The following is a 14,060-nucleotide window of genomic DNA, read 5'->3' on the forward strand; positions in this document are numbered from 1 at the left end:
TGCATGTCTTTGGACTGTGGGGGAAACCGGAGCACCCGGAGGAAACCCACGCAGACACGGGGAGAACATGCAAACTCCGCACAGAAAGGCCCTCACCGGCCCCGGGGCTCGAACCCAGGACCTTCTTGCTGTGAGGCGACAGCGCTAACCACTACACCACCGTGCCGCCCAGTTGTAGAGATATTACACATTTACTACACAAGTCATGATTTAATTTCAGAGCATGTTCACCTAAACCCAGTGATTTCAGCGCTCTTATAAAATTATTCCTCATCACACTGTACAAGAGCCCAATAAACTCTGCTCTGAAATCTACAGCAGACTGTGTGAGAGTGTGTTCTGCACGTCAGATTATATGATGAAGATCCTCAAGCCATAGGCCTGTGATTAAAGAAAGTTACTACATTCTTCTTAGATCATAGCGATAAGGAAATTAGCTCATGCAGAAAACAGACTCATATAAATACAAACTAGTGCTCGGTGTCATAGTGGCGATTTTATGCCCTGAAAAAAACATCAGATCCCTTTTATTTAAAATCCCACGTGTTTCTATGTGTCTCACAATCAGCTCTGAATCTGTTCCATCAGTTCGCCGTCCTCCTCTGGTACCCCTTTTCCACCAAATCAGTTCCAGGGCTGGTTCGGGGCCGGTGCTGGTGCTGGTTCACAACTCGTTCAACTTGCGAGCCAGCTGAGAACCAGTTTGCTTTTCCATAGCTCGCGGTGCTAAGGGAAGCCATGTCATTACGTCGTTGTATACATCAGTTACGTCATTGTATACGTCAGTTACGTCACTGTATACGTCAGTTATGTCGCTACGTTTGCATAAACCTTGGCGCGAATATCGAAGCAAAAACAACACGGAAGAAGCAGCAGCAACAACAACAACAACAATAATAATAATAATAATAATAATAATAATAGATGACTTCGCGTTTGTACAGCTGCTGCTTCTCATCGCTTAAAAATGGCGATCTTTCGCAGTCTTGTTATTGTTGTTGGTCTTAACAACTCCACCCCCCGCTGACATAAGCGGTTCTTTCCTCTGGCCCAGCAGAGAGTTGGTGCTACCCTGAAAACCCGGTTCCAAACTAAGCACTGGCCCCGAACCAGCCCTGGAACTGCTTTGGTGGAAAAGGGGCACAGGGTGGAGTTCAGACGAGTGTCAGAGCAGTGCTTATGAACTTCCACACACAGATGCCCCTTTTCCACCAAAGCAGTTCCAGGGCTGGTTCGGGGCCAGTGCTTAGTTTGGAACCGGGTTTTCTGTTTCCACTGACAAAGAACTGGCTCTGGGGCCAGAAAAAACGGTTCCAGGGTAGCACCAACTCTCTGCAGGGCCAGAGGAAAGAACCGCTTACATCAGCGGGGGGGCGGAGTTGTTAAGACCAACAACAATAACAAGACCGCGAAAGATCGCCATTTTTAAGCGACGAGAAGCAGCAGCTGTACAAACGCGAAGTCATCCATTATTATTATTATTATTGTTGTTGTTGTTGCTGCTGCTTCTTCTGTGTTGTTTTTGCTTCGATATTCGCGCCAAGGTTTATGCAAACGTAGTGATGTAACTGACGTATACAGCGACGTAACTGACGTATACAACGACGTAACTGACGTATACAACGATGTAACTGACGTATACAACGACATAATGACGTGGCTTCCCTTAGCACTGTGAGCTATGGAAAAGCAAACAGGTTCTCAGCTGGCTCGCAAGTTGAACGAGTTGTGAACCAGCACCAGCACTGGCCCCGAACCAGCCCTGGAACTGATTTGGTGGAAAAGGGGTAAGAGAGAACTTTGTTGTGGACTGACTTTAGTCTCAGTGGAACAAATGTGATGTGGTGAGAACGAGTGAGATCACTGAGTGTAAAGCTGCTTTAACAAATGTTTTTCTACCTGATGCTTTGTTTTATTTGGGAGATACTTTCACTAAAATCAACTCATTTAATCAAATAAACATTTTTCATTTCATTAAATAAACATAAATTAGGTCAAAACCAACAGTAAAATTGTTTAAAACTGCAGTGTGGATTTGTGCAGAATACAGATTTGTAATTATTTATTGAGTAAATGTGTCATTTTAACTATAGATTAACCAGTGCAAGATGTTTGTGCTCAATCTTCTAAAAAGCCACATATTCCTCGCACAACATGTCAATCAGAAATGAATATTAGAAAAGAGGGGAAAATTAAACAGAAGTGTACAGGGTTGGGTTTCCTAAAAGCCTTTTAACACCAAGAGCGTCTTTAACTGCCTCTTAAGAGCCATCGTTAGCTAACATGGTTTTCCAGAACACCACTGGTGCCAAACTAGTCCTTTAGTTCACTCTGGTTACGATGGACCTGGATCACTCTTTCACAAGAACGAATCTCTTTACTAAGATCTCACTCGCAGATGAATACAGAGAATGCGCATACGCCTCCGAGGGACTCTCACAGTCAACAGGTAGAGACTGTTGTTGAATCTGCTGCCTGTATTCAATTATGTTTCTTGTATATTGCAAGTATATTGAGTAAATTAGGAAATAAATATATGCAGAACATTATGAATGCATTTCTATGTTATGGAATTACATATGGATATCATGATGTCACATTGATATTGCCACATTTTAATCAAATTTAACTCCATTAGGTGAGTGATTATCTCATTTAGTGTCAGAAATGAGACAAATTTCTGTACCTCTAACATTGTACTATAACTATAAGGGCAAAACATTGCCAACTTGGCATTGTGGAGAACAGTTGAAATAACCTAGGGCGTAATTTTGGGTAGGGACGCTAGGGACGTGTCCCTACCAATATTCAGCCGCTACTATGTAATCACGATCAATAAAACCGATGTCCTAACCTGAGCAATGATTATATGGCACACAAAGGGTTAAATGTATGACATTGCTAATAATCCCCCCTCTAACGTAGATATACATTCTCTGATTAGCTACCTGTTTCTCGCTAACTTACATGGTTGGCTATCCCAGCTGTGACTCCATCTGCTGTAAAAGCAGCACACTTCCCACAGCAGCCGTGACTACCCGCCCATCAACCCCCCATATCTCACACGTACACACCTGACCTACCCCACGCACCCCCCACTCTCTGTCAGCCTACAAATTGAGCTGGACTTCGATGTCCATGCATGCTTACCCTACGACTTGCATGCTGACTTGAGTATCATGGATGACGGCCCCCTGCCAAGAAACGAGACATTCGTTTATTCTTCTTCAAAGTCAAGAATGTAAGTGCAGGGTTTCCGTCGAGCTTTAAAAACTCAACAAAATCTTTTTGATATATGGAAACCCTTCATAAAAGTATTGCTGCGGCTCCTTAGGCAGGTTTAGCAACGTGACAGGATGCATCAGAGCTAGGCTACTGCATAGCTGCAGAGAAAAGGAATACTGGAGCAATGTAACTTGGTGTTAGATAACATCCTCGATGAATGAATGTTAAATTTATAGTCCTAATGGTTTTACAGAATGTAAGTAGTCAGATGTAGGCTACTGCATGGCCATGCAGATGTGCGACTTGCATTTCAGAATCAACAGCGTGACAGCCGCTGAGTCTGCCGCTGAGACTGCTGCGTTCACCGTTTTACAGAAACCTCTTTCTACTACTACTAGGCTAGGCTAGATACAACAAATCCATGGTCCTTTACTGCCACCTACAGACGAATATTGGTAACTGCAGCATGAACATAAAAGAAGTCACAAGCACATCTGCAGTGAAAATCATAACACACGTTACGAACACAGAAACAGGCAACAAAAAGACATAATATGGAAAATGGAGGGGCAACAAAAAGACAAAAAATGGGGGTTATACTACAAATGCAATACTAATGTAATCATAATCATGCTATAATAGGCAATCACTAAATTATATATCCAAATATCATTTTAACTAAATTTGAGCTTAATTACAGAATAGAAAATGCCACCAGTAGCACCTATTTATGAGTGTCTCAATAAGGCAGTCAGTGAATTTTGAGACACACCCCCCTTCCAATGTCAAACAATACAGATATTGAATTTAAAAAAAAACAATATTTAATGCTAAAAATGCTTAAAGTTTTAAATTCTTATTTTCATGTATTTCTGTGGAAGAGACAGAATGACTGCTTAAACACAAATTAGGAATTGGGTGGTGTAAAAGTAATAAATCATCAGATTCTAGCAATGTTGGGTTAGGTGCCTTGCTCAAGGGCACTTCAGCCATGGATGGAGATGTAGGGAGAGGTAAGGGTGGGATTTGAACCTGTAACCCTGGGATCCAAAAACCAACTCCCTAACCATTAGGCCACGGCTACCCTCGTTAACCTATAAGATCTGCATGACATGAAATTATGATTGCTAATGAAAAAAAAAACGCCTTTCAGAAGCTCTGCCTTGGATCACTTTTGTGTCCCCACCAATGTCAAAATCAAAGTTACTCCCTTGGAAATAATGATGGCTGCACTCCAGCGAATCCACTCTGAAACTCCACTTGTCTGACCAGCAGGCAAGTATGTACAGCAGGGTAGTGCTGTAGTGCAGTTGTGCTTTCTTAAATAGCTGTGGATAGCTGTAATGTGAAGTCATTGAGTCTTTTTGTTTATTGTTTATCTTTTATTGTTTATCTTTGTATTTTTTATTGCACTAATCATTAAAACTGGAAATTTGTTCTTGAAAATAGCTGTTGTGAGTTTGTGTATGGGGTCATGTGTGTTTTGGACGAAGTTAGTGTTTTCTTAGGTGGTGGGTGGGAGGTGGTTGTCGGGTTGGGCCGGGGGGGGTGCCAGCAGGGGGTTTCGCCCGGGGAGTAAATCACTCTAGGATCGCCACTGGATACAATATATTTTCACGTTTTAAGCATTTTATATTTCATTGGTTTTTGGTGAAAAACAAATGTGACATCATCAACTGGATTTAGCCACTACTAATGCGATTAGAAACTACATTACGAATGCTTTTCATGAGCACGCATGTTGCAGAACTCTTACAAAGAGTCCTTCCTACAAGTGCATTTGGAAAAACCAAGTACAGAGACAAAGTTTGTTGCTTAAGAGCATCTTTAAACTCATTCTTTTAGCCCTAAAGTGTCAGGAAACCCACCCCAGCACTGTTTGGCCATGACGTCAAATGGAAGGGAAAAATGAATGAACAAAATCCAACTAGCTTTCATGAAACAATGCCAGGAGCTAAAATCCTGCTCTGTCACTAAATTAAATAATTTCTGATTATTTTATTTGGTACACAGTAAAGAGAAGAGGCTACAGAAATACATCTTTCAGTGCACATCTGGATCCGTGACTCTGTGTTTTTCCCTGTAAAGAATAATTCATGGAGGAATCAGGAAGATGTCAGCTTTTATGCACAAGTCAGAGTTTACTGGTGATTTTTCTTCTTGAATACTTGATATTTATTCACTATTAGGTGGATGTTTGTAAACTTAATGATGAATTTCTCCCTCTTTAAAAGTAATTCTGACTCAGAAATGAATTATCTGCTCTTAGAGAAAGTTCCCTCCAGTAGGATTCACATTCTACTGTCGGGGGAAAAAACCACACACACTGAAGGACAGTCATTGATCGTTTAAACTATTGAAAAGACAGTCCATAGATTTAAATAAACATCGATAAGAATTCAAAGCTGAGCCTTACCCTGGAGATGGAAGAAGATTTCCTGTGATTTAGAACAAGTTAAATAAATGTTTGAGTTTAGGAGCTTCTGCTGTCAGCCACTATTATCAGAACAGTGCCTGTAATGCCATTCATGCTAGGACACGTTTTCTCTTTCTCGTGTGTTTATGGGAAGGACATACAGGTCCTGCATACTGTGGGGTTTGGAAGAGAATTTTCACTGTGTATTTGAGACTGCTGAGTATCTCATTCCCCCAATACCGACCTAAAGTTTATTTTTATGTTTTTGGTCCAAAAGCAAATATTTCATGGAGAGTATGTCTTTTAATGTATTTTAACCTGAAACAAGAAATTGGCCATTTTAGTTTTCATCATGCAGTCACGTGTTCAGTGACTCAAACAACCATTTCCTGTAATCCTGCCTTTTGTTTCTGCCTTGGAAAGCACAGTCTGTATGAGTTTAGCACAGGCCATAGAGCAATATCACTTTACATTATTTTTTTTACATAATACAAGAAATTAATGGATGCCAACATTTTTGCCAAAATGGTATTTTATTTTCCATTGTTTAGGCAGCTTCAGCACCATACTGTGAGATTCTGTTCAAATTGTTTTTTTTTTCTTCTATGAAGCCTGAGCCATTTATTTTATTAGTTTATAATTATTGTTTAATTTAGTCTTCAGGAGAGACTGCCTGCACACAGTACTAGTATTAATAGTTTTTTTTTTCTTACATGAAAGCTGAGGCATTTATATTATATTTTAAGGTAACTTCATGTTGTGCTGTGAGGTTCTATGCACTTTAACTTTTGAACCAACAGGTGCATTTGGATAAGTAAAGCCTATTTTTCTGCATTTTTGTAGTCCTGGTAATCTTTTATAATGGTAAAGATGTTTATAGGACCATTTCTCAGTATCTTTGTTTTTTTAATCAATAGTTTTTCAGTAATAACTTAATATTTAACATATCACTCAATTTTAATCACAAAAAGAGAAAATCACAACAATTTCTCGCAACTTTCACTTCCTCCCGCAATGTAATTGCAACCAAAACCTAAAAAATACCGCAACTTTCATTGCAATTTTTTGGAACCCCCCCCCGCACCATCAAACATTTTAGCCCACAACAATCACAAAAAAGGCCCGCGAAATCCTGGGGGGACTGGTTAACATCCAAGGGGTCAGTGTGGACGTGGTGGAGGAATATAAGTACTGTACCTGGGGGTGTACTTGGATAATAAACTGGACTGGTCCAAAAATGTGGACACTGTATACAAAAAGGGCCAGAGCCGTCTCTATTTTCTGAGATGGCTGAGGTCCTTCAACATCTGCCGAACGATGCTGTGGATGTTCTATGAGTCTGTGGTGGCCAGCGCCATCCTGTATGCTGTCGTCTGCTGGGGCAGTGGCTTGAAGGTGAAGGACACTAACAGACTCAATAAGATCATCAGGAAGGCAGGCCATGTTGTAGGCATGGAACTGGACTCTCTGACAGTGGTGATGGAGAAGAGGACACTGTCCAAAATAAAAACAATCTTAGACTGTCCTTCCCACCCTCTACATGAGGAGCTGATCAGCCACAGGAGCACGTTCAGTAAACAGCTGATTCTTCCATGCTGCATAACTGAGAGACCCAGGAAATCATTCCTACCTGTTGCTGTCAAGCTGTACAATGCCACTGTGTAACTGTGGTACAGTCTTACCATGTATCCTTAACTCAGGTGAAATATATGTATATAGGAATCATTGTATATAAAATCACTTCATTTTGCTTTTACTTAAGTTATTGAACTTATTTAAATTTATTTTATTTTTATTTATTTTTTTAAAGACTATTTTATCTTCTATTTTTAGACATGTTTACTTCTTTGATTCAGGAGCTTGGTTGCAAATTTGAATTTCCCTCCGGGGATTAATAAAGTAATTCTGATTCTGATATAATAGCTATCGGAGCCCCCGGGATGCTGTATCCTGACTCACATACTCGTCTGAATTTAATGGAGTTTGACTGTTGCTGAATTGTGAACTGATGCACACATGCACAAGGAGAGCAGTACACAGGGCATTAGGTTCTACAGGGTTTTCTGGTTTCTGTCTAACACAATCATTCCAGCATATCCACATGCTTACGTGCAAATAAATCAATAAATGATTCACTGCACAGATATGACCCGCATTTCTCTTCATTTACATGGTAGATGATTAAAAGTGGTTTACACACATGACGGAATCAAATTTAGCTGTAGCTGTAGTAAACAACAAACTGTATCTCAGGCAGGTCTGAGATTTAATTTCTTCAAAACATGACCACCGTGGACTGCAATAACCAACACAGACTGCACCACACCACCCTCCATCTCCGGAATTCTGATTAGTGCAACACTTCTTCCACATTTACCACAATCACAGTTCTAGTACATAAGGACTCTGAGAACACGTGGAGGGTGAAGTAAACACTTTGTGTTCTCGTACATGTCAAGCTATACGCTTTCCCCGTATTTTGTACGGGAAAATGCAATTTTTTGGCTAATACGGCGTACACTGATTTTCATACGGGAAAATTACATTTTGTATCAGAGATTTTTTCCATTACTCTGAGAAAATTTTCTTAGCATCCACCATTTATTTTTTCAAACACACATGCCCAATGAAACGGAACTATTTTCGATTCATGTGGTTTTATAGTTGCACGTGGTTCTCAGTCATTTAAGTATCTGCTCGGACTGCCCAGAGTTCTGTGACGGCTGCAGAAGTTATGTTCTGCCAATTTCTCGTGGAACACCACATCCCCCCGATTGTGGCAGACCATTTATCGCAGCTAGTGAAAAAAAAAGTTTCCCGATTCAAAGACTGCACAGGTAAGCATTTGTGGGTTTTTTTTTTTAAGTTTTTACTGTTTGCGTGTAGGAAAGCTTCCTCCATTATCATGATAATTTTGAGAGGCGATACTGGGAGTCGCCGTTTATACAATGGCAACTGTAGTCAGGGCCGCTGACAGCTTTGGCTGGGCCCGGGACAAAATGCTCTGAATGGGCCCCCCCGGGCCAACCCACACACACACTGTAATGTCTTCTTTTAAGCAGAGGTGGAAAGAGTACTAAAATATTATACTCAAGTACAAGTACTGTTACTCTGATGAAATTTTACTTTAGTACAAGTAAAGTTACCAGACAAAAAATCTACTCAAGTAAAAGTAAAAAGTAGATCATTTAAAATGTACTTTGAGTAAAAGTAAAACGTTACTTTTAACAATGGGTGTTTTCTGCCTCCATTGTGTTGTGCAAAAATGAAAAAGAAGAGGAAACAAGGATATATGTACATCTCAACCCAGATGTTTTATTTAAAGGAAGTGTATCAAATTGAATGCTTAGGATAATGCTGCATTAAAACTGAGACAAACAAAAAAGGTCAATACACACAGTCATGTCGTTTACATCGCCCTGACCACACACAAAGCACTGTACACGAAATATGAAAGTGAAATGTTGCACCGAAATCTCGTAGCTTGCCTGTGTGCACTGTGTGTTATTGAACAATTCAATTCAAACATTATTTGTTTTGCTTAGTATTCCTTTCTGGCCTGTTGGATGTAGAATGGTAGGAGGACTGATCACGTCAGGTTGGCGAGCTAACTTGTTTGCATGACTAGCCAACCGAATAACAGACTAGTTACCGTTATGTTACAGTACCAACAGGTTGCTACTTCAACATTAGCAATGCCATCCACTATTTTTGGAATATAACCAGCCTATTGTCGGTTTTACTATGGAAAGGAAACATTATGATCAGGGGCGCAGATACGTTTTTTGAACTGGGGGGGACAAAAAACTGGGGGGGACAAAAAACTGGGGGGGACAAAGCTGACAGCAAACCAACCCCAACCCCGATATGCCTGTCAAACTTGTTGTGGGTAACCATAGCAACCAAGCTTCAAACCTGTGCAGTCTGCGCAGCTCAACCAACCGAATATCAGTCTTTGTTTTGTTTTATGTGAGTTGTTGCAACTATGTATGTACTGCTGTGCACCTCAATAAACCGAATGGTAATTAGTCTTTTGATTTTTCCATGAGGTTTGCCTTATGCAAAGAAAGACAGCATAGACGTTTTTTCCTCCCTATAAGTGGGGGGGACCGAATGAGGTGAATTTAAATCTGGGTGGGATGAATCCCACCCGTCCCACCCTCTATCTGCGCCTGTGATTATGATGCCAATGACAATACTTACCTCAACATGCTTGCGCAGATTAGACGTCGAATTTTTGTATGCCGCAATGGTTGTCTTCTTGGGCACACAATCTGCATTGCATAATGAAACTGTCACCCCTTTTCTCTACGAAGCTGAAGTGATCACGTATGTAGGGCCAGGGGTGCACTTCATTACTGGAAGAAATTGCGTTTTCTGCAGGGTCGTCCACCACAGGTTCCTCGGTCTCTTCCATGTCCGCAGGGGCGCTTTATCAACACCCGTGGCCCAGGGGCTAGGCCCCTCATAGGCTACCTGTCAACCCTACCCTTACCGTTGGCCAGGAAAACACTCTTATTTTATTTGCAATACGTGTCAAGCATTTACAGTGTAAGCGCGTAATTAGCCTAGAAGCCTACGATAGGTTACGTTTGGCTCAGCATAGCTGCGCAAGGCCCACGCTCACATCGCTCAACACATCCGACCACAGAGGGAGAGAAGAGCGCGTGCATTATCATTACAGAGCCAGTTCTGATTATTACCACGGACAGGACAGTGATACTGCGTAACTTTCACGCAGGGGCATGGCCAGAGATAACCACACAAGCGTGCGTGCGCTAATGTAGACCTATGTGTTGTAAACATAAAACACACACACCTACAGACAAGTCCTTTTAAAAAATAAAATACATAAAAATAGCTCGGTGGCATGAAAACAAACATTCACTGCAAGACAAGGTGCCCTAGAATCGCCATCAGTTTTTAAATATCTATATGGACTTTGTTGTCAGGATTGCACAGCATGAGATGAGGGCAATTCAATGTAAATGTCAACCTCACCATGCAAAAATAAAGCAACATGTAATACATCAAAACCACTCCCAGAGATATCACCTAAGCCTGTATTTTACAGATGTGAATAAGTTGAACCAATTTGTCACAAGAATTGTTCCCTTCGCCTTAATATGCCAGTCTTTCTTTCTTATAATGTAAAACCCAAGCTAAAATCAACTTTGATCATGTACAATTCTATATTATTGCCACAAGCCACAGAAATGTATGCTAAAATCCACAAAACAGCAAAACAATAGCCATCCTAAATATTATTTAAGAACTTTGATAGTTTTAGCTGATATTTAGAGAGTTTTTCAAAGGGTTATGGTGGTTAAATTGCTGATTTTCTAAACATATGCCATGTCTATTTCAGACGCGTCACATCCATAACGGAATTTCGTCACATCCATAACGCTGACTTTTCCTTCCGAAACTCTGCATGAAATACAAAATATTTTAAACAAAGATTTTTTAATATTCACCTTGGACCCCTCTATCAAATGGATATCTCCATTTCGACATTAGGTTTACAATTTCACAGAGTTTGATAAAAATGTACAGTCACCCAAGAAAAGTGATACTTTTTCTGTCACATCCATAACGCATCTTTTATTGGCATTTTCTGGCATGCCCTAGATGTACTATGGGAATTGTTCTTGCTCTATCACTTCTCCAGTATGGTACAGCCTTAAAATATGCAACACCTGTTTAAATACTGGGAGACAATAAAACATGCACTGGGTCATTTGTTGCCATTTTGAGTTCAAGTGTCACGTCCATAACGCTGGAATTGCTCATATCAAAACTGTACCCAGATACAGGCTTCAAGTTCAGATATTGCATTCCAAATGAGGTATCCACAAGAGAAATGCGTACGAAAGCACGAGCATCAGGAGAGGGTTGCATAACAGAGATTCTATACGAAGATGATCAGGCCATACTCGCTGGATCCATCGAGGAGCTTCAGAATATTCTTCAGTTGTATGATAAGACCTACACCTGCTTTGGTTTACAAATATCATATGTCAAAACAGAAACAATGGCTTTTAACGTCAATGAGGATATCAAATGTAAACCAAGTATCATTTCCCTTGGCGGCACTAATATTAAAAACGTCCGCACCTTTAAATATCTTGGTTATAATGTCATCAACTGTGATGAATCCTCACACTTCCTGCATGCTAGGATAAGTGCTGCATTCATGAAATGGAATGAACTGAAACACGTTCTAACCGACCACCGAATACTACTAAAAACCCGTATAAAGTTCCTAGTGGCATGCATTCGATCTCGTCTCCTGTACAGCACACAGGCATGGCAACTATCATCCAGTGAAATTCACAAAATGGAGGTAGTGTGGCACGGCTTCCTAAGGAAAATGATTAAAGGTGGATATAAATGAAAGAATGCCCCTGACCAAAAGAACACTACAAATGAAGATATAGACTGGAGCTACAAGATGTCTAATGCTGACCTCCGGAAACTGACAGGAACCCAGGATATAAAACTATCCTGCTACGTACAACAACTAAAATATATTGCTCACGTTTGCCGGATGGGCAATAACCAAGTGCAAAAGCAGCTCCTGTTTGACAAAAATGGTTACAAATGGACGAAATGGGAAAATCTGCTGGGCATAGACACCCAACAGATAAGACGTATGATGATGGACAAATCAAACTTTGAGCAACTGCTGCAACTGCTACAGCAGAAGCACCCCTAGAGAGTTTAACTTTTGACAGGGGAACATGATAATGAAGGTACTTGGCTCGGCGGCCACATGAAACGTAAACACCATGGACAGCGGCCAAACTCATAACTCTACAGACCGAAATACACGAAACCAAGTCCTACTAGGGTCTATTTTACCGATCTATGTTCAAGCATCATGCAAGTCTTCCTTCTCCTTGAATAAGACCGTGCATTCAACTGCCTTTTTGACATGACTGCATCAAAATACCACTTGCAACAATATTTCACGCACTCCATCAAGAAAAAAGTTAAACATGATGAACACGGGCATACTGTTTTGAGCATACGATTTTTTAAAAAGAAACTAGCTACATCAAAGTCCTTCAATAAACCCATCCTTTAGCGCAAATGAGCTTAACCTAGTTCAAAGCATGACGCTAGCAGTAGCTGCATAAGGCAAAATCGTGTGGGCCTTTCGTCAACAACAAGCCACGGCAGGCAAACATTAATAATCAAGCGTCCTTACCTTAAAACGTTGTCTTGACCACAGAACTTCTCAAGTATTTCACTTAAATCCACACGGGTTAACAACACACCCAACACAGCTAGCGAGAAATGTGGATATGCGCTAGCTTTGTATTGCTATTCCCCTCAGTATGCTTACTCTGTCTGCTGCCCAAACTGTGAAAATTATAGGCTACAATCTTTTCATCAATTTCTTCAGTAGATGCCGTTTTAGACATTTTATTATCCCCATCGAAATATGCTATTATACTAACAGGATTATAACTCAAATCACACGACACATATTCAAATCACAACTGATTTATTTTACTGTTGGACAGATCATAGCATATCTAGCCTAGCTGCACATAGCCTAGCTGCTGGTAGGCTGATAACTGATAAGTAGCTGATATTCTGAACAGATTGGTGATCCTTACCTTAAAAAAGTCTGTGACTTTAGGCAACGATTCTATCATTACCTGCATCTCTCTCTTTTTTTCCTTTTATGCGCCCTGCTAACATGTGAACGCTTCATCTTTCAAAGTCTCTAAATTTGTGTCTCAGTAGTCTGCAGTCTTTGGCGCGCTTTCGTGCGTGACGTTACATTTTGTTACATTTTATTCTGGTACAGTTGTGGGTGTTCGTTTCGCGAACCACATCCACCATGTCTCTTACAGCAGGCTACTGTGCGCTCATTTATTTCTAACCTTATTTCTATCCGTACATTAATGTAGGCCCACGATTCCGACAGTTTATTATTTTATTAATATTACAAGGCCCCTGACTGGCTGTGGCCCAGGGGTTTGAGCCCCCCGAAGCCCCCCCCCCCCCTTAAAGTGCTGGTGCATGTCCGCCATCGTCTGTGTGAGACTCGCGCGCGCGACAACTGTCCTTCCCGTGATTCATTTCCAGAACGCATTTCCCCAGGGGTGTCAGAAGCATTTTTAATGTGGGGGGGACACACTGGCAGGGGGGTCCTTCGCCAGAAAAATTTTAATTAATTTTCAACAATAAGTCCTCATTCAACTAGTCCATATATTCATCAGCCTGTTTTTAAACCCACCGCTACGTCTAAGATAATGAGATGAATGTGACACAATTTATCACCAACAATGACTTTATGGGTGCATTTTACTTTTTATTTTGTGTTTTCTATTTAGTTTTAGATGTAACACAACATGCCACTGGGCCAAGCAATAGTGACACTCAACTGTATGTTTAAAAATAA

At 40.7% G+C, this 14,060-nt stretch overlaps 1 protein-coding gene across 4 annotated transcripts in view; it reads right to left on the minus strand.

The window, feature by feature from the left end:
* LOC132882142 (butyrophilin subfamily 1 member A1-like) overlaps window positions 1-5,920 on the minus strand; it is a 59,337-nt gene extending 53,417 nt beyond the window's left edge. Inside the window, exons 1-2 of one of the 4 annotated variants that reach the window (XM_060915407.1) lie at window positions 5,642-5,920; window positions 3,151-3,194 (exon numbers count right to left, since the gene is read on the minus strand). The gene's annotated coding sequence lies outside the window, so the exon portion shown is untranslated. The remainder of the gene's footprint in view (window positions 1-3,150; window positions 3,195-5,641) is intronic. The other 3 variants (XM_060915409.1, XM_060915408.1, XM_060915406.1) reach the window with 3 other exon arrangements.
* Between the last annotated feature and the right edge of the window lie 8,140 nt (window positions 5,921-14,060).

The sequence above is a fragment of the Neoarius graeffei genome, chromosome 2 (genome assembly GCF_027579695.1).
Source record: "Neoarius graeffei isolate fNeoGra1 chromosome 2, fNeoGra1.pri, whole genome shotgun sequence".
Classification (NCBI taxonomy): domain Eukaryota; kingdom Metazoa; phylum Chordata; class Actinopteri; order Siluriformes; family Ariidae; genus Neoarius; species Neoarius graeffei.